This window comes from Macrotis lagotis, chromosome 5 (assembly GCF_037893015.1).
Source record: "Macrotis lagotis isolate mMagLag1 chromosome 5, bilby.v1.9.chrom.fasta, whole genome shotgun sequence".
In the NCBI taxonomy this organism is placed as follows: domain Eukaryota; kingdom Metazoa; phylum Chordata; class Mammalia; order Peramelemorphia; family Peramelidae; genus Macrotis; species Macrotis lagotis.
Window position 1 is genome coordinate 111,896,226 of NC_133662.1, and position 20,503 is coordinate 111,916,728.

At 34.9% G+C, this 20,503-nt stretch overlaps 1 pseudogene; it reads right to left on the reverse strand.

The window, feature by feature from the left end:
* Positions 1–349: 349 nt before the first annotated feature.
* LOC141487800 (solute carrier family 22 member 16-like) overlaps positions 350–20,503 on the reverse strand; it is a 30,889-nt pseudogene continuing 10,735 nt past the window's right edge.

Below are 20,503 nucleotides of genomic sequence, written 5' to 3' on the forward strand. Positions count from 1 at the left end.
ATTTAACCTCTTTAGACCTCAGTTTCCTCATCTCTGAAAGGGGGGTGATAACAATACTTGCCTCTCAGAGTTGTTGTGAGGATAAAAATGAAATAATATTTGCAAATACTTTGAAAATCTAAAGGTGCTAATTAAGCCCTAGCAATTACTGTTTTAAATCTATTCTCAAAATGAATTATCTGAGAAATCACTTTAGAAAAAAATCTTGAAGCTCAAAAAGTAAGAAAAAGAAGGAGAAGGGGGGTACAAATTACAAAAGAAAAATATAGCCTCTTCCTAATAATAATAAATTGAGTAAAGAAATAAACATAAAGTGTCTGCCTATGTTTAATCTATTAGCAGATAGAACATTGTTTTTATAAAACTTCTTTATTTATAGAAAATATTTTCTAAAACTCCTTAAAAAGGAACAATACAAATATGCAGAAGAGGGGTAAATAAAATGATATTAATGGTCAATGACTTTTGAAATGACAATCAACATATAAAACATTTTTAGCCATGGGTATGAGAGGTCCCTTGTTGAATCATCTCTATTCTCTCTGGCTCCATATTATTTATTGTGGGAGGCAATTTGGCAGGAGAAATGGTTTTCTCCACTCCTAGTTTTTCAGCTTCCTCCCAAGTGTTGGTCAAAGGTTTCCCGAGAGTTTCGGGGAGCATCAGCGTTAACATTCCGGTCAGAAAGGCCATAATACCAACCAGCAACTAGAAGAGATAAAATAAATCAGCAAATCATCAACAAATCATTCTAGAGGGTTTTAATAAATGCCTACCATGTGCCAGACATGTGCTAAGCACCGATAAATGTAAAATGAGGGATAAAAAGTTGTTTCCAAGAGAAAACCAAAAAAAGAGCATTTTGGAATTTATATCAGAAGACGATGAATATACTGTCCTACTTTGCTATGATTTTTACAACTATGAGAAAGTGGTTACTTCAGATTTCTGAGGAGGGGGTTCTAAGGATCTGAAAACTTTGGGGGCCACTATTGTTTACACTAGGGGGCAGTGTGAAACCATTTACCTGCAGATGTTCAGAGTATATTGTGACATTCCAGCTCAAACTGATCATTAAAATAGAAATCTGACTTGATATATTAATAATTTACATTTACAGAGTACTTTAACATTTCTCATCCTTCCAATATCCCTAATTTAAAATTTAAAAAAGAACTGATAGCTTCAAGAAAAGAAAAGAACATTATATATATATATATATATATATATATATATATATATATATATATATTGATTGATTGGGGAGATGGGAACAGGATTCCCTAATTCCTAAAAATGAAACATTTTTTAATGATCTGGTTGAGTTAAATTAGGAGGAAAAAGGTAGGACTGAACTGTGAGACTTAAGAGAAATAGACTATACTGAGCATTCTCGGTGTACAGAGCACTGTTTTTGCTGGGAAGTGAAGGTTCATGCTCCTTTACTATTATGGAACAGCACTGCACCTGTGATTTTATTGGTACCCCCCCCCCTTAAGGGAAGACCTCTAATTCTGTACAGAGCAGTCAAATGAAGTAGAGACTTGCTGAGAACAGTGGTGTTGAATTCAAATAGAAACATATCCCTGAAGGTACATGCTGACTTGACCCACAAGTTAAAATTATCTATGTTGTACTGTATTTTTATTTCACTAAATATTTCCCAATAACATTTTCACATACCCAGGAGTATCACAGATTGCATATTTGACATCTCTGAGCAAGAGCACTGAGAGGTTTAAATGAATTAACCAACATCACACAGACATGTGAATCACAGCAAAGCTTCAATCCAGGTCTGTCCTGTCAACAAAACCAGCTCTACATCCAATTAAGTCATACTACCATTCTATTTATGATTATTTAAAATATTGATGGATATTGATGATTATTTAAAATATAATTTCATGATTTTTTCCATTTTTTTAGGTGTTTTTTTTTACAAGGCAATGGGTTTAAGTGGGTTGCCCAAGGCCACACAGCTAGGTAATTATTAAGTGTCTGAGGCCGGATTTTAACTCAAGCACTCCTGACTCCAAGGCCGGTTCTTTATCCACTATACCACCTAGCTGCCCCACTACGCCCACCTAGCTGCCCCTCCATTGTTTAAAAATAGATTGGAAGTTCCTATTCTCTCAGGCCTAACAAAGAAACTACTGCCTCCCTAGGTCTTATGACAGCCACACAAAAAATTCCTGAGAAATTTTTCATTGTTATTGAACAAATATCACAAAAAATAAAAACAAAGCATAAAACCTAAGTTGTTTGAGTTGCCTTAGCTGGTCCAAGAAAGGATGCTCAATTACAGAAAGTAAAAGATATTATTTAAAAATACATTTTGACTATGTCAGACTGCTTGCCAACTTGGGAAATGAGGAAGGGAAGGGAGAAAAGCTATTGCTTAAAAATATATTAGGTTCACTATATAAGACAGTTTGCTATCTTGGGAAAGGGGAAAGATGGGAGGGAAAAATTTTAAACTCAAAAATATTATAAAAAATGAATGTTGACGGGGCGGCTAGGTGGCATAGTGGATAAAGCACAGGCCTCGGAGTCAGGAGTACCGGGGTTCAAATCCGGTCTCAGACACTTAATAATTACCTAACTATGTGGCCTTGGGCAAGCCACTTAATCCCATTTGCCTTGCGAAAACCTAAAAAAAATGAATGTTAAAAACTATCAGCATATATAATTGAAAAAAATAAACTACTATTTATAAATCCGTATGTGTATATATTCACATATGTGAATATATAATACATATGTATACATGGATAGATAGATAAATAGATATAGTTAGATAGGAGATTCCCCCTCCCTCCAAGCTCCCAAAAAACCTACTTTATTCAAATATAGTCGAACCTTAGAATGCTATCTGATTGGAAGGAAAAGTAATGTACATGCAATCATATGTCCATATGTATATAGAGGAATAGAGACTGGACATGTGATTTGGTATGGGAAACATGTATATCAAGAAAACTACCTACATTAATGAAAGTCAGGAGCTTCTCTGCAATTTTAGTACTGAAAAATAATTAATTATAAACACACAACTTTTAAAGTTAATTGATGTAGAGTAAAGCCTATAATTTTCAATGAATAGAGTACTGTTTTTAATGAAGGATCCATTTGAATTTAAGAATCTTGAGAAATCTCTCCTTGTACACAAAGCCAGCACATATAGCAAACAGATTTCTCTGATACCAAGTATACCAAGTGTAAAGAAGCAACTTCCGTTAATACCTGGTTATCAAGAAAAATTGAATAAAATAGGAATATGTCAGAAGTCTTGATTCTCCAGCACACACTTGGCCAGGTCTTGTAGTTTCTACACCACTCCCAACCTGGTGGCAGCTGCAGGAACATATGGGAATGCTCTGCTTCTGTTTTCTATGGGGATTTTTTTCAGTGTTGGCCCCAAGTGAAAAAAAAAATTCACATGAGACTAGATATGAACTCAGAAAGATGAATCTTCCTGACTTCAAGCTCAGCACTCTCAGGTCAGGAAGACCTGAATTCAAATTCAGTCTCAGTCACTTGATAATTAATAGCTGTGTGACCTTGGGCAAGTCACTCAACCCTGATTGTCTTGCTTAAAAAAAAAAAGAAAGAAAAGAAGCAGGATGAATTCTGAAATTCCATTTGCTTAATTGCTTACTTTCAATTATTGAGAGCTCACTTCTTTCTTAGGAAAAAAAAAAGCTACACCATTCATTCCTCTATTGTTTTTCAGTGGTGTCTAACTCTTTGTGACCCCATTTAGAATTTTCTTGGCAAAGATACTGAAGTGATTTGCCTTTCCTTTTCCAGATCTTTTTTCCTTCTTCAGCTCTTTTTCCAGATGAGGAAACTGAGGCTAACAGAGTTAAGTGACTTGCCCAGGGTCACACAGTTAGTGCCACATGTCTGAGGCCAGATTTGAATTCAAGTCCTGACTCCAGAGCTGGTCCTTTATCCCCTTCACCACCAAACCTTTAATTTTTCTAGAAAAGAAAATTGATGCCCCTCCCTGGAGAGTAGGGGACCTGGTCAAGGACACAAAGGTACCATAAGGCTTTACTGAAATTGAGGCTGAGTTGGAATGGAGTCAAATGGAGGCTAAATTTCAAAAATCCAGACTTTTAGAATTGGAAGGGTTCACAGAGAACTCTTTGGTCAACTCCCATACTTTACAGAGAAAGAAATAAACTGGATTAATGTCAGAGCCAGTTCTCCTGACTTCCAATCCTACTTTTTAAGCAACATTGTTTATATAGAGTTACGCTGGCACAGAGAACTTATCCTTCCAATATAGCAGTGATTGGTCTAATAATAAATGACAAGCAGATAAGCAGTAACAGGAACCATCAATTCTTCCAGACAAACCCTTGGCCCAAATTACCCTGTTTCCTCTTCCTAATGGAAAATTTCAGCAGTTTAAGAGGTCAAAGCTTCAAACAAAAGAAATCCCAGGGATGGGGGGGGGGGGGAGATGCATATCCAGGAAGAAATGGGTCTTCATGGACTTCCCTTGCCTTTCCTCACCTAAAGTGCTCCTACTACTCCCCACTATCTATTCCCCTAGTCTGGGGCAGACCTTGATGCACTGATAGAAAACTAAGTAAATATCTTTTCCTCCCTCAACTAGTTCAGTCCCTATCTTCTGAAGGACTAATGACTTTGAAATGTCCCTCCTAAGTCCCCATGATTTTCAACTGAACCTCTACTACTCAGATAACTCATTATATCTACCACTATAGAACAAGATCAATCAGAGAGACACGAATTACAACTATTTTGAGGCTCTACTTCATACCTATTGGACTAGCAAAGATGACAAAAGAGAAAAAGGACAAATGTGGGAGGGATTGTGGGGAAATGGGCACAATATCAATTACTAATTATCAATGTGTTCAATTACTCTCTTCTCTGTCGGTTTTTTGGTACTACTCTCTCCTGGTTTTCCTCCAACCTACCCAACTGGTCCTTCTGAGTTTCCTTTGCTGGATTTTTATCCAAGTCATTTATCAACAACCAAGTCATTTTGCCAAGGTTTTGTCCTGTACCTTTTCTCTTCTCCTTCTATTCTGTTTTATTTGGTGAACTTGTGCCCTCCCATGGAGTCAATGACATTTCTATGCAGATGATTCTTAGTTCTTATATAGCCCTAACCTCCAGTCTCACATCTCCAACTTCTTAATACACATCTTAAACTAGATGTTGCACAGACATCTTAAATTCAACATATCTAAAATGAAATTCATTATTTTCCCATCCTCGCCTCTCTCAAACTTCCCTATTTTTATTAAGTGCAGCTGCATCCTCCCAGTTATCCAAGCTCACAACCTAAATGCCATTCTTATCACTCTCTCTCTCTCACCCCCACCCCATAATCTGTTGCCAAGTTTTACTGATTCTACTTTTGAAACCTCTCTTATATACATCCTTTTGTCTCCTCTGACTCCTCAGGTTCTTGTCACCTCATAACTAAACTATTGCAATAGTCTACTGATTGATCTCCTGGCCTTGAGTCTCTACCTGTTCCTCTTCATTCTCTTTTGGGTTATCAGACTAATCTTCCTAAAGCACAGGTCTGACCATCCCATTCAAAAATATTCTAGCATCTTCCTTTTACTTCAAAGACTAAATATTTCAGTTATATGGCATAGGAGATAGAGTTCCAGACCTGGAGTCAGGAAGATGTGAGTTCAGATATGACCTTAGACCCTGGACAAGTTACAGACCTCTTTGCCTCAGTTTCCTCATCTGTAAAATGAGCTAGAGAAATAAATGATAAACTACTCCAGTATCTTCGTCAAGAAAACCTCAAATGGGGTCATAAAGCATTGGAACAATGACAACAAAACTGCACTCAGATTTTGGGACACCTTATCTAAAAATCCTTTGTTTAATGTTACCTTTAATAACCCAATTCCCTTCTACTTTTCTAATCTTCTAACACATTACTCCCCTCCACTAAATATTCTATCCAAAAATACGGACCTTGCTATTTCTTCCACACAACTTCACCCCCACTCAGAACATTTTCACCACCTGGAATCCTCTCCAGCCTCATCCCCATCTCCTAGTTTCCTAGGTTTCCTTCAAGTAGCAATTAAAAATCTCAGGTTCTGCAATTCCTGTCCTCACCTTATGCTATATTTTATCAAAAATTTTCTCAATTTTGAGTGACATAATTACAGTCTTCTTATTTTTCCTCTTGCTGAAAATAATACTTATCCTTAGTTTTCAAAGAGGACCATATCATGACTTGAATATTATGTTTATTATAGTGAAGGGAGTGCTATACAAAGATAGGTCTCTCACTTGCCTTATCCAGAACCATTTCACTCCTTGCTAATATGATTTCTTACATGAATCATTCCCATATTAATAAGCTATCTTTGCACTCCAGTTATAAATACTTCTTGGTCATGCTGGTTAATATTTTATGTTCTGTTGATTTCTATTTTGGGACATTTTAATATCTTTGCATTAATATTAATTAATCATAGAGGTCCATCATTTTCTCTCTTAGCCTTGTCTTGTCAGGCTTAGTGATCAAAGCCAAATTAGCCTTGCTAAAAGGAATAGTCTACCAACTTTCTCTCCATACTGAAATGGTGTCTATATATATCAAAGCATAGGAGTGATTTTTTTCTTTAAGACTTTGATGACATTTTCATGTGAATCTGTCTGAACTCCATACTTTTTTTTAACAAGACAGCCCTATGCCAATTTCTACTCAGATTTTTCATTTATATTTTTAACCTTTTGTTGGGTAAAAAATTTATGGGATAAAAATCACTAACAGCTATGATGTCAAGGCACTACAAGTTAGCTACATGGAAAAGAAGTTCTCATTTAAGGAGAATCTGTTGTTGGACATGAGAAATTGGGGCCGATGGTTCTGCAGGAAATGGAGTCCCATTAAATTCAGGTCAGAATTCAGGGTTTGGAGAGTTATGATCATGTTCCAGAAGAAGATGACATGACTGTATTTTAATACATTTATTTTGTACATGAATAAATGTAGATTTTTGAACATGAATAAATGAATAAAAGTAGATTTTCAATCATGAAAAAAGACATACCTAAAAATAAACCCTAAGATTTCTTTTGGAGCAAAAATTAATATAAGAACTGGTCCGTGTGTGTGTGTGTGTGTGTGTGTGTGTGTGTGTATTATATGTAAAAAGAGAATTAAGGCACAAAAAATGACAGAAAAAATAATACCTTAAGAAAACAGAAATGACCTATATATACACTATATACACACTCTTTCTAACTAATAAATGAGACAGTTTGTATGAGTTTTATATATATATATATATATATATGTATATATATACATATATTTCTATATACTCTCTCTCTCTATATATATATATATATATATATATATATATATATATATATATTCTATATGTACTCTTTCTAACTATTAAATGAGAAAGTTCATATGAGCTATAGGTATAATCTTCCCATACAGGAATATAAACAGTTCAACATCATTAAGTCCCTTATGATTTCCCTTTCTGGTTCACCTTTTTATGTTTCCCTTGAGTCTCATATTGGAAGGCCAAATTTTCTGTTCTGCTCTGATCTTTTCATAAAGAAAGTTTGAGAGTTCCCTACTTCATTGAACGTCCATCATTTTCCCAGAAAGAATATGCTCACTTTTGTGGGGTAGTTGATTTTTTGGTTGTAATCCTACAATCCAAATTCTTTTGTCTTCTGGAATATTATATTCCTAATCCAATGATCTCTTAATGTAGAAACTGCTAAATCTCATGTTATACTTATTGTGGCTCCCTGATACTCAAATTGCTTCTTTCTGGCTACTTGCAATATTTTCTCCTTGATCTCCTTAATGATCCCTTATCAACTCATTTATCTTCCCTATTTTTTCTCTACCTCCCTTACTTGATTTTCAAAATCCTTTTTGAGCTCTTCTGTGACTTAAAACAAATTCTTTGGATGAAGGGACTTTGATTTTGTTATCTTCCTCTGTGGATATGTTTTGATCTTCCTTATCACCAAAGAAACTTTCTATGGCCAATTTGTTTTTGTCTGTTGTTTGCTCATTTCCCCTAGTCTATGACTTGATTTTAACTCTTTGTTAAATTAGAGCTCTGCTTCCAGGGTGGAGGGCACACTGTTCCAAGTTTTGGGGGTTTTGTAACTTTTCAGAGATATTTCTAGGGATCTGAAAGTTTTTAGTTCTTCCAAGTTTGATATGATCTAGGAAGGAGGTTTTTACCACTTTTCTGACTGGTCTTCAATCATCTCTAAGCTGCACCCAGTGCCAGCAGAGGGTTCTTTCTGACCTCTTGTCTGAACCCCTCACTGTCTCTGGACTAAGAACTCCCAAACTCTATATTACACTGTGGCCAGCTTCCACCCTGGTATCACAGACCTCTCCTGCTGATCTGCTAACTTGTCTTGGGCTGGAAAAATATTTCCCTTGAACCTTTTGTTGGCTCTGCCAAAATTTGATTTGGGGAATTATTTTAAAGTTGTTTGGAGGATGATGTTGAGAGACTTCAGCTGTATTTCTGCATGTATTCTGCCAACTTAATTTCACCCCCATCTAATATGTTTCGTGCTGTGATGCAATTTGTATTTTCTTTCTTATTTGTCCTTCTTTATATTTACCCTATTCTGATAGTGAGGTTCTGAAATCTCTATTATTGATTTTATTTTTTGATATTTCTTCTTATAATATCCTTTATTTTTCTTTTATGAATTTAGTGCAGAATTAATAGGTACAGAGGGCAGCTAGGTGGTGCAGTGGATAGAGCACTGGCCCTGGAGTCAGGAGGACCTGAGTTCAAATCACTTACTAATTACCTAGCTGTGTGACCTTGGGCAAGTCACTTAACCCCATTGCCTTAGAAAAAGAAAAAATATACAAAAAAGAATTAATAGGTACATTAACATTTTAAATTACCCTTTTATTTAAATAGATTCTATTAGTATAACAGTATCTTTTATTGTCTTTTCCAATATTTTCTGGTTCAAATTTAACTTTGATATTTTCCATGTAATCTTGTTTTTTGTGTTTTTGTAATAGATGGAAAATTTTATAAGAACTTTCATATCAAATACAAAGGACTTTAAATAGAAAGCACTATTATCAAATTCTATTTTCTGTTATTCTATGACTCATTCTTTTATCTAAGAATTCAGCTTACTTGTAGCATTATAATTTTTAGATTTTTCTTTTCTTCTGTCATTCTGTTTCCTCATCATAAATTGAATAGCAATTCAAAAAAGCTTTTCTTGTTAATAATAATCTAAACTCAATTAAAAATGGTGAAAACAAAATTCCTGCTTTATCCTAGTAACTAGTATAAAGAAGCTTTAAGAGAAGCTTTCTTTTTTCCTTGGGAATTATTTTTTCATGTGCATTTATACTTATTTTATTTTCTCCTTCTTTCTTTGTTTATATAAAACAGTTACATTTTCATTAATATCTATTTCTTCTAAATTTCAGAAGTATTAATTAGTTAAAGTTTTTATGTTTTGCATTTGGAGGTTAATTATTTAATTACTTCACTGAAGTTTTTGAATAATGTCTAAAAATAAGTCTTTAAAAATTAAGTTAAATTCCCCAATACATTTTAATTTTGTGTATACTATATTTTTATCATCCACACATATCTTTCTTAGGAATTCTAAAATCGATGTTACTTCCTATAATTGTTTCTTTTTGAAACTTACAAGATTTTTTCTTTTTTTCTTTTCATTATAAATTGTATTCAAACCATGATTCTTCCACTTTATATTTATGTGATGTTGGTCACATTATTTTATTTCTCTGAGCCAGTTTTTTCATGTGTTAAATGTTGGGGAGGAGGGTATTTGACTGAATATTTGCTGAGATTTTTTTCTAGTCTTAAATATATGATCTTTTTATCTCAACTGGAAGAATTAAATATTGTCATTTTTTTTTGCAGGGCAACTAGATGGATAGAGTACATGGTCTGAAGTCAGAAAGACTCATTTTCCTGAGTTAAAATTTGGCCTCAGTCCCTTATTATGAATGTGATTCTAAACAACCACTTCATAGTATCTTTGCCAGCAAAATGCCAAATGGGGTCATGAAGAATTGGACATGACTGAAATGTCTGGAAAACAATTTTCTTTGTCAGAGTTATATGGATTCTTTCTATTTATATTTAGTCATTAGTCTGTTCATTCTGAAAAGTTTTATTGAACAACTTCCTAGAATATATCAATTTTTTTGTTTTTCTAAATATGGAGTGATATCAGTAATTCTAAAGTCTTAACCTATTAATGTTCATCAGTTGAATCTGAATATTTTACAGTTTTTAAAAATAATTTGATAATTTGATGAGCTTATCTTCCATTAGTCCTGTGTATCCACAATTCTGTTTTTGTTTATTTTAAAATTTATTTTATTTATATAATAGTATTATCTGTTTTATTTATTAACAATAATAAACTATGGTTAGCTTTCTCATTGATTTTTAGCTTTTTCAGGTATGTTCTCCATTCCAAATATTATTTCCCTCTAATCTTTTTTAAAAAGTATACCCTGATTCTAGTTTCAATTTCTACCCGCAAAATTTCCAATTTGAGGGATACTGAAAGCTAGTTTGCTTCAAAATGCCTTCCTTACCAACCTAAAATTTATACCATTCTGACTCTGCTGGGTTAGATAAAAGCAGTAGAGCTATTTCCAGAAATTTCTAGTTTTAAAAAAAATTTCTTCAGAGCAAGCACCTCTTGGCACATTAACTAATGTATGAATTTGCTTATCAGATAATAATATCTGAGAACTTGGACACTGAAGGGTCCAGAGATTGGTTTCAATGATAGTGGCCAAGTTCATAGCCTTGGATGATAAAAGTAAAGGATGAGGAGGTCTCACCATAGAAGAATTTGTTCTGTCTAAGAAGTGACAAAAGATGAGGAAGTCAATGGATAGAGGGAAGTGAGAAAGATCTAATTCACTCAGTTTGCCTAGACAACCCTGATTCCAGATCTAACGAATTAATAAGGAGAAGATCATTTCAAAAATATGTACAATGAATTTTGTTGCTGAGTCATTTCAATCATATCTGACTATGACACAACTAGTAAGTGTCTGAGGTCACATTTGAGTTCAGATCCTCCTGTCTCCAGGTACTTTATCACCTTCCTGCCCCACACAACAATCATAATAATGTTAATATTAAGAACTCGAAAAGGAATTAAAACTTAAGTGATTGTAATAGTCAAATTTGGCTCAAAAAATAGATAATGAAAGCTACTTGCCTCTTTGATGAGGAGCTATAAAGGAAGCATGCTACATATGCTTTCAAAGAAAGCCATTGTCTCATTTTTATTCATCTATTTTTCTTAAAAGAGAAGATTTAATTTCAGAGGACAGGGAGTGCCATCTACATCTGAAAATGGTTGTGATAGGCAAACAAGGCACCAATAGAACTTTTTATGAATGATGGTTATAGTTCTGCTGTATACAGGTAAATGAGGCCAAATGTAATACCAATGGCAAATTTTCCTGCCATATTTGCCAAAACATTCAAAACACTGCAGTGCTGTGGAAATAATGCATTTCTAGAAGTAACAAAAGAGAATCATTTCAAAAAAACCAAATATTTTCTTAAATACTATCAACTGTTAATTATCTTACTGATTACTATTGCTATATTCTAAATTAGTATTATCATGAAAATGCTATTAATTAATACCTGCGGCATGAAGATCCACGTACTTGTGAGATAAACACAGAAAGGTGCAATCACACTTCCTATGTAGCACATAATGCTACCACTTCCTACAGCAAGGGACATAAAATTTTTTAGAAATGTTGAAAAAGCAATAGTACAGACGGTAAATACCAGATACAAGACAGAAAACTAAATATTTATGGTATTTGATTTGAACATTTGCTGCAGTTTCATAAGTGGAAGGAGTACTTCCCTTAACCTACAGTTCATAACCCATTCAATACCTTCACAAGAGGTTGTTTAGGAATTTCTGTGGTCAGAAATATTTCTTACTTGGTGGCCAACTTTCTGACAATAAGCCATTCAGAACTTAGCGAGAGAGGGTCATGGTCTGGAGACCCATAATAGTCCCATGCTGGAAGTGTCTCTGGTTGCCAGAACTCATGAACCATTGGTCAAGCATCATTAAACCCAAAGAAACCTCCACAGCCTAGAAAGACACAGAAGAAAGGACATATAATAGAAATATTAGATGAATTCAATCCAGTAATTTTTATAACATAAAAAAGTTTCTTTTAAAATGAATTTTCACTTCCTAATAAATAGTACTGTTTCACAAATTCAGTTGTTCACCATCTGGCATTTTCTTGAAGTAGGATGCACATCTTGTTGAAAAGAGACCCCCACTCTTCATACCTGGCTGCCATTTTAACAGAAATTCATAAATGATGGTTGATCTTGGTGGACACGGTACCTTGAAGCTAGCAAAAGTCATCATAGGATATTGGACAGTGGATATTCCACTGTCACTAGAAGAGGCCCAAGACAATTGAAGATTAAAGTTCTTTAGGCCTATGCATAACTTTAAAAAGTAATTTTTAAAAATAAATGTTTGAAAATAATTATTTATTAATTTTTCAGTGTCAGTGAACCATAACCACCTAGCATAATGCCAAGTATGTAGTAAGTGTTTAATAAATGTTTATTGGTTGATCGATAACCACAATCTTAAAGTAACAATATACCAGAACTTCTTTTACCTCAGACTTCTATTTATTTAGGATCCAATTAAACAAATGAAACCTAACTGTGATGTCCACTAAAGTTCCTTTCTAATGTCTCATTGTGGAGTGGAGGTGAAGTTGGGTTCTCTGCAACCTTACAAGTGAAAACATTGGCATGCCCTACTGAATGGTTTATTAACTGAAAAGCTTGTGAGTTTAGGTCTGGCAATTTGGATGATTGCCATCTTTTAACATTTGACAACAAGCCCAGTGAAATTCACAGAGGCTCTTCACCAGGTTGGTTAGGGTGGGGAAAACAACAAATTTTTAGTCATATTAAATTACAAGCCTCACCTTCTCAGGCATAGAGGAGAGTCACTATCTGCATCAGGGAAGGCAGTACCCACCATCAAGTCACATATACTTTGAAATATCAGGAAAACAGGAAGATAATTGAACAACTCTCACCATATGAATGATGGTTATAGTTCTGCTGTATACAGGTAAATGAGGCCAAATTTAATACCAATGGCAAATTTTCCTGCCATATTTGCCAAAACATTCAAAACACTGCTGTGGAAACAATGCAAATGTTTCATTCTAAGGAGTTTGCAATGTACTTTTGACTAATTATCTTCTTGGAAGCCCTGAAAGATAAGTGCTGCAGGTATTAATCTGCCATTCTATAAATGAAAAAACCAACAGAGAACCCATTTCACATTACAGCATTAGAGCCAGGATTCTAATCCAAGGATCTCCTAACTCCCATTTCAACATGTCGTCTCTTCCTTAAACCGCCTCTCTCTTTTTCTGTTCCTTCTTTATTTCCACTGTCACCACCCCAGTGGTGCCTAGAACCTAGAGGCAGAAAGTGAAATGGATGGAAGGCCATAACAGGAGTCAAAAAGACCTCACTTCAAAACTACTTCAAACACTTAATAACTGTTACCTTGGACAAATCACTTAACTTCTATTTGCCTAATAATAGCTGCTTCTCAAACTTGAAGGGCAAAGTCTTTTAGGTTTCCTGTTGCTTTCAAGACCAAATAATTAAGGTTCTCCCCTTCTTGTTCCCTGTGACTCTTCCTAGCCCTTTTATGTGCTCTATATTCCAACCAAATTAGATCACTACCTATTCTACTTTGAGATATTTCTATCTCACCTCTGCCATCACTCAGAGCTGCAATAAATTCAGTCCTCCAAATTTGCCTCTTGGAAGCTTTATCTTGATTCAAGGCTCAGTATAAGAATGACTTCCTATTTTGGTAACTTTTTCCTGTTACACCAGAATTATTATTTCTCACTTTCACTGAACAGAATATCTTGTATTTATGTATCATCTATGGACATGATCTAACCAATAGAGTAGAAGTTCTTTGAGGGAAGGAACTGTTTCAGTTTTTTCTTTGTATTCCCATTTTCTGGTGCTTCATAAATATTTTTAGTTCAAAGAATTTCAGTTCTACTATAAAAAGAATTTATATTTAAGTTTCAAGGAATTTGGTTTTCAAAAGAGTATAGATTATTATTATTATTATTAGATCTATTAGTCAATCTACTACTATTGGATCTTGCTATATCACATATACGTGGGGGGCGGGGGTGTACTGTCTGAGACCAGATTTAAACTCAGGTCCTCCTGATTCCAGGACCATATGTCACATAGTTCTAATGTCCAATGACTACTGACACTATTTCTTGATGAGCACAGCAGTTATCACTAAAATATTCCCAGTCCCTTGACAATATCTCTTGTTGAATAAGGAAAAGAAAGATTATACTTATAAAGCCACTTTACCTCTAATTTAGTGTATATACAACAGGAAAATAAGCATTTATATAGGGTCTACTGTGTGACTGACACAATCCAAAGTGCATTATGAGTATTATTCATTTAATCTTCACAGCAATTCTGTAAGAGAGGTTATTATTACCCATTCTATATTTACCATTTTACAGTTGAAGAAATCAATGCAAAAAGGTCAAGTGACTTCAGGGTCACATAAGCCAGAAATGTCGAAGTCTAAATTTTTTTTTAGGTTTGTTTTTTTTTTTTTGCAAGGCAAATGGGTCAAGTGGCTTGCCCAAGGCCACACAGCTAGGTAATTATTAAGTGTCTTAGACCAGATTTGAACCCAGGTACTCCTGACTCCAAGGCCGGTGTTTTATCCACTATGCCACCTAGCTGCCCCTAAATCTAAATTTTAACCCAGGTCTTCCTTACTCCAGAGTCTGTCCAAATGGCAGACTCATTTCTTGAAAAATAGTGTTAAAGACAATGGTTTTCTAAGTATGAGATATGAGTTTCCCCAGAGAAACCATGAAGTTTGGATGCTATGCTATTTCATGAGAAAGAAAATATACAAATAATTTAATATAAATTTTGCTTAGACAGTTTGCATAGTCTGTGCCTTTAAAAAAATTAACAAAACGTACATAATATATGTATGCATTTACCTCGAAATACACCATGGCAGAGAACTCAGCTCTTACAGAAAGAGAATGGTGCCTATGATACCCAGTTCTCCTTCAGTGCCAACTAAAATATTCAGTGTGCCTCTATTCCTCCCAGCAAAAAGATACTGAGTCTTTAACTAAGAAAAGTTGGAAAAAACATTGACTTAAGATAACAAATAACCCACCTGGGGAATCAGCATAATCATGGCACATATTAGGGAACTTGCAATATGAAATGGTGTCAGAGTGTTTCTTCTTCCAACTTTGTCCATACCAACACAAGCAATAACATAAGCAGGGAATTCCACTGCACCTGTCAATGGAAAATATAGCAAAATGGAGGGTAACATGAGGATAGCTAGGTGGCTCAGTGGAGATGCTATCAGATCTAGAGTCAGAAAGATCAGAGTTTAAATTCAGCTTTAGACACTAACAAGCTATGTGACCCTAGACAAGTCATCTAATCCTGTTTGCCTCAGTTTCCTCATCTGTAAAATGAGCTGGAGAAGGAAATGATAAACCACTCTAGCATCTTTGCCAAGAAAACTCCAAATGGAGGTGATGAATAGCCAGAAATGACTTAAATGACTGAACAACAACAAGGGCAAGAAGATAGGCCTTTAGTTATCAAAAAGAGGAAAGAAACTGAGGTTTCCATCCCTGTGTAGAGAAGCAAAATGATATAGTAGGAAGAATTCTAGATTTGGTGTCAAGGTACCAGGATTCAAAGCTTGCTACCTGCCACTGTCTGACTAACCTTACTACTTTCTCTGTCTCACCTTGGACAAGTTATTCTCTCTGGACTTCTCTTTCTCCATCTGGAAAGTGAATGGATGAACCTAGAGAAACTGTAAGGTTCCTCTCAGCTCAAACCCCTATGGCTAACATAATGAAAAATTATTCTGAATCTATTTTAACTGGATTCATTCATTTAGACCATTGACCACAGGCTCATGACTTTTCTGACCTTTTGCAAACTGATTAAGGAATAATAATCACATCCTTAGAAAACACATCCCCTGAACTTACAGATGTTCTGCCTGTAATTTAACAAAGATTCTAAATAAGGATAGCCTTTTCATGGGAAAATAAATTCTGGCTACAAAACAAATCCTTTAATACCAGGATCCCAAGTAAATTTTTCCAAAAAAGACTCCTCCCCTCGCCCTCATCCCTCCTGCCCAATAACACAAAAAAAAATGGAAAAAAAGAAAAGAATCTTCACTGGCACTGCCACAGGAAGTGGACCCACCAAGCAATGTAATTTGTCCAGAAGCTAGCTTATGAACGCTTCTTTAACAGTTTTGGTGGCACCATAGTTGGAGTACCAGTTCTAGAATCAGGAAGATTCATCTTTCTCAGTTCAAATCTGACCTCAGAAACTTCCTAGCTGTGTGATCCTAGATAAGTCATTTAACCCCATTTGCCTCAGTTTCTTCACCTGTAAGATGGGGTGAAGAAGGAAATAGTAAACCATTCCAGAATCTTTGTTAAGAAACCCCCAGGGGTGGCTAGGTGGTATAGTGGATAGAGTACCAGCACTGGAGTCAGGAGTACCTGAGTTCAAATCCGGCCTCAGACACTTAATAATTACCTAGCTGTGTGGCCTTGGGCAAGCCATTTAACCCCATTGCCTTGCAAAAAATCTAAAAAAAAAATAAAAATTAAAAAAAAGAAACCCCCAAATGGGGTTACAAAGAGTAGGGCACAACTGAAACAATTGAGCAATAGCAATACAGCATCAAGGAATCAAAGGCTCCCATTTTACAGAAGAAAAAAATAATTTAAAAATTTTGACTCTTCCAAGGTCATACATCTAGGAAATGAGGAATCAAATTCAGCCTTTCTTTCACTTTGTCCATACTTCTTTGCCTTCCTGATACTATCTCTAAGAAAGAGAAGTTTTACCAAAGGGATGGAGTTAATTAAATACAAGAATTTCTGGGCAACAAAGTTAACCAAACACTAGAATACTTCACCAATGATTTTTACTGAGACTCTTTCTTCAATGGTCTTTTGAGGTATGATTGTATAATAAAAATAGTTAACATTTACATAGTAATTTAAGGTTTCCAAAGTACTTTATGAATATCTTACTTGATCCTGACAATAACCCTGGGACCTGGATTCTATTATTAGCCACATTTTATAGAAGAGGAAACTGAGGCTGAGACAGATTAAGTGATTTGCCCAGGGTCACATACCTGACATTTGAGTTTGAATTTGACCTTAACTTCAGGTCAGTGCTCCATCCATTGTGTTGAAAGAGATATATTTTGAAATATATATAATGTAAAAACACAAGTTGTGTTGCTCATTAAAATAAAGGCAATGGGAGAGGGAAAGGGAGGAAAAGGAAGAGAGAGGGCAGATAAGAGGAGAGGGTGATAGATAATATAATCTTGGCTACCTCATACTGTAATTATTTGTGTACAGGTCTTAGCCCTCATTTCAGAATGTCAAACTAGAGGTTAAAAACTATAGTGATTAATAATTACAGAAGAATATTAGTTGAACAAATGAATAATACTATTTTTATCACTCTGAAAAAAATTGCTGCAAAAAAAATTCCTTAGTGGCAAAAGTTTAACATTCTGTCCTAAACAAAAAGACTGATACTTTGTTTTTTGTTAAAAGTGGTGATATTTTAAGTGAGAAGGTAATAGAGAAAATCCTTTATTAAGTACCTACCAGGTAGCAGACATAGTTATATACTTTTAAAATATTAAGACATGCTATCCTCACAACAACTCTGGGAAGGAGGTATCATTACAATTCACTTTTTCAAATAAAGAAACTAAGGCAGAGAGAGGTTAAGGCTGTATTCATGGTGCAACCTTGCAGCCTCTAAGAACCTTCCTAGTGGGATAGGGAAGAATATATACAGAAACAACTGTGACATAAAAATAAGAAAATGTTTAGAGAAAAGTATGTACCCTTTAGCTTTTTTAGTGAAAAATAATAGACTTCCTAGAGAAGATCCTCCTTCTTTCACAGGTACAACCTATTTATCACTTGGACAGCACAGGTTCTGTTAGTCTCAGAGTTGCAAAACAATGTGTTGAGGCACAGATAATCATTCTGGTGTCATGTGAAGATGAGATCAGAGAAGATAAGAGTAATGAGTGTTAAAGAGCTTAAGAAAAATTATTGATAAGTCTAAGTGGTCTTGGTTGGTTAAGAGTATAGAGGCTTTGTCTACATGCATCTGTCAATTTTGTCTTTTCATTTAGGGTTTGAACCTTGACTATGTCATCAACAATGCCCACCTTTTTAGTAATTTAAAAAGAGAATTTTTTATCATTTTCCTCTGAGAAATGAGAATTTATCACTACACATCCTGAGATCATCAGAGATATTCCAGTTGTCAAAAGACCAGGCCCCAAAATTACAACCATGCCTAAGCAATTTCAGAAAATGAAAACTTAATCTGTAACCTCAAAGGTTTGAAAACTATGCATGGTTTGGAAAATACCTTTAATCATTGCTCAATAATCTGCACAAATGGCAGTAAATAAGTCAAAATAATTTATATTCCGTTTTTGAAAGAATTTTGGCAATTAGATGAGGAGTGCCAGATCATCTGGGAATTTATGTCACTAACGAATATAGCAAATGTCTCCATAGTCTTCTCCTTTTCTCCCTAATTCATTTTCTTTCAAAACTATATGGGACTTTCTTCATGAGAATCCCATGAGTTTTTTGGTTATAGATGGAACTGAGGTTCTGAGAGGATGATTAAATGGGTCAGGATCAGATAGGCAAATGTCTGAGCCGGGAGCTGAACCCAAGTCTCCCCAAAAGATTCACAAGAAAGACTAAAGCAAGGATGGGCCATCTCTTAAAAACTTTCTGATTCACCCAATCCTTGGACAAAGGAATCCTGTAATTATTTTTTTCCTAAAAGACTATCTTTCTGGTCTCCCATAGAGCAAACAAAATTACATTTATGATAATATATTATCTAATAAACCAAGAAGTAATAATAACTGATATTGAAGATTTACACAGAAAATTCACAATGCAAATAAACCTTCCCACATAAAAAAATGTTCATCATAGTACATGCAAAAAAATATTGTAAAGTTTTCAATAGTTTACAAATATGTATTTTTCTCTAAATTGGACTTTCATGTCAAATACTGTAACACTAAGATTGGAAGTAATTCTATCACACAATGACAATGGAATCAAATGTACCTCATATTCAGGAGCATGACAACAATCTTATTAACTGTAGTTTGGCAGAGAAAGGAGAAAATGTCATTTTATTGGTTAAATGGCTAAAGTAAAAATATTTAGCATTTTAGAGATCAGACAGATGCCATGATAATGTGGTTAGCGGACATGTTCCTGGAATAAAAGGATAATGATATTGTACTTCACAAATTTGCTGAAATTCCCAGTGATTAAACTAATCATGTGATTGTCATCATAAAATAAATACTTACCTATGAGAAAGAGATTTAAATATTCATTGCCTCCCAAGTTAACAGAACTCAAAGAGAATACATAGTATCCCAAACTGCCAGTAAACCAAATGAGCCAGACTGTGAGGGTCCTTCTTGCAATATTCCAGTTACAAAACAGATGAAGTAGATTGTGAGTCTTTGTTCCAGACATGTCGTTCCCAGTGGTGGAGCCAATGCCACTATCCTGTTCTGCCGAAATCACGTCAGACACATTACAAGGGCTTGAGCCATTCCACTTTGCCATCATATCAATTACTGTCTGTGTTTCTTCATATCTTCCTTCTGAGAGAAGCTAAAACGGTGTTTCAGGCAATGCCCAGCAGCATAAGACAAAGGGAAGAGTTGTCATGGAAAGAAAAATCTGATAGAGCCACCAGGTCCAGACCAAATATCCCATCAGAGCCGCTATCATAACACCCATCGCAAAAAAGGCATGGACGTGCATAGAAGCCCAGGTCCGCACTTTAGTACCGATAAATTCTGTCACATAAACAAATGCCATCACTAGACACCCACTGGAAGCCTAGGTGGGGAAAAGAAAGAGAGACTGGTTCAGCTGATACAGCTTAATAAAGAAAAGGATGAAACCCAAGGCTGTGCTTATCTTTTCTCCAGTGATGGAGAACTTCCACCTACCAATAACATTCACAAATGTAGTATGGAAAGAAGAAAACATTACTAGAAAAGATTTTTAAAGTTTTCTTATAGTATTCTACAATCTTTCTCCTTAATTACTTGCAAATAACATTCAAGTTATTCCTTTCTCCATAATTACCTGTATTGCCCTTCTTTATGTAATTATTCTTTCACCAACCTCTCTAAATTCCTCTCTTAGGTTTACTTAGAGATTCTCTTTGCAGAACACACATGCTGTTCAGTTGTTTCA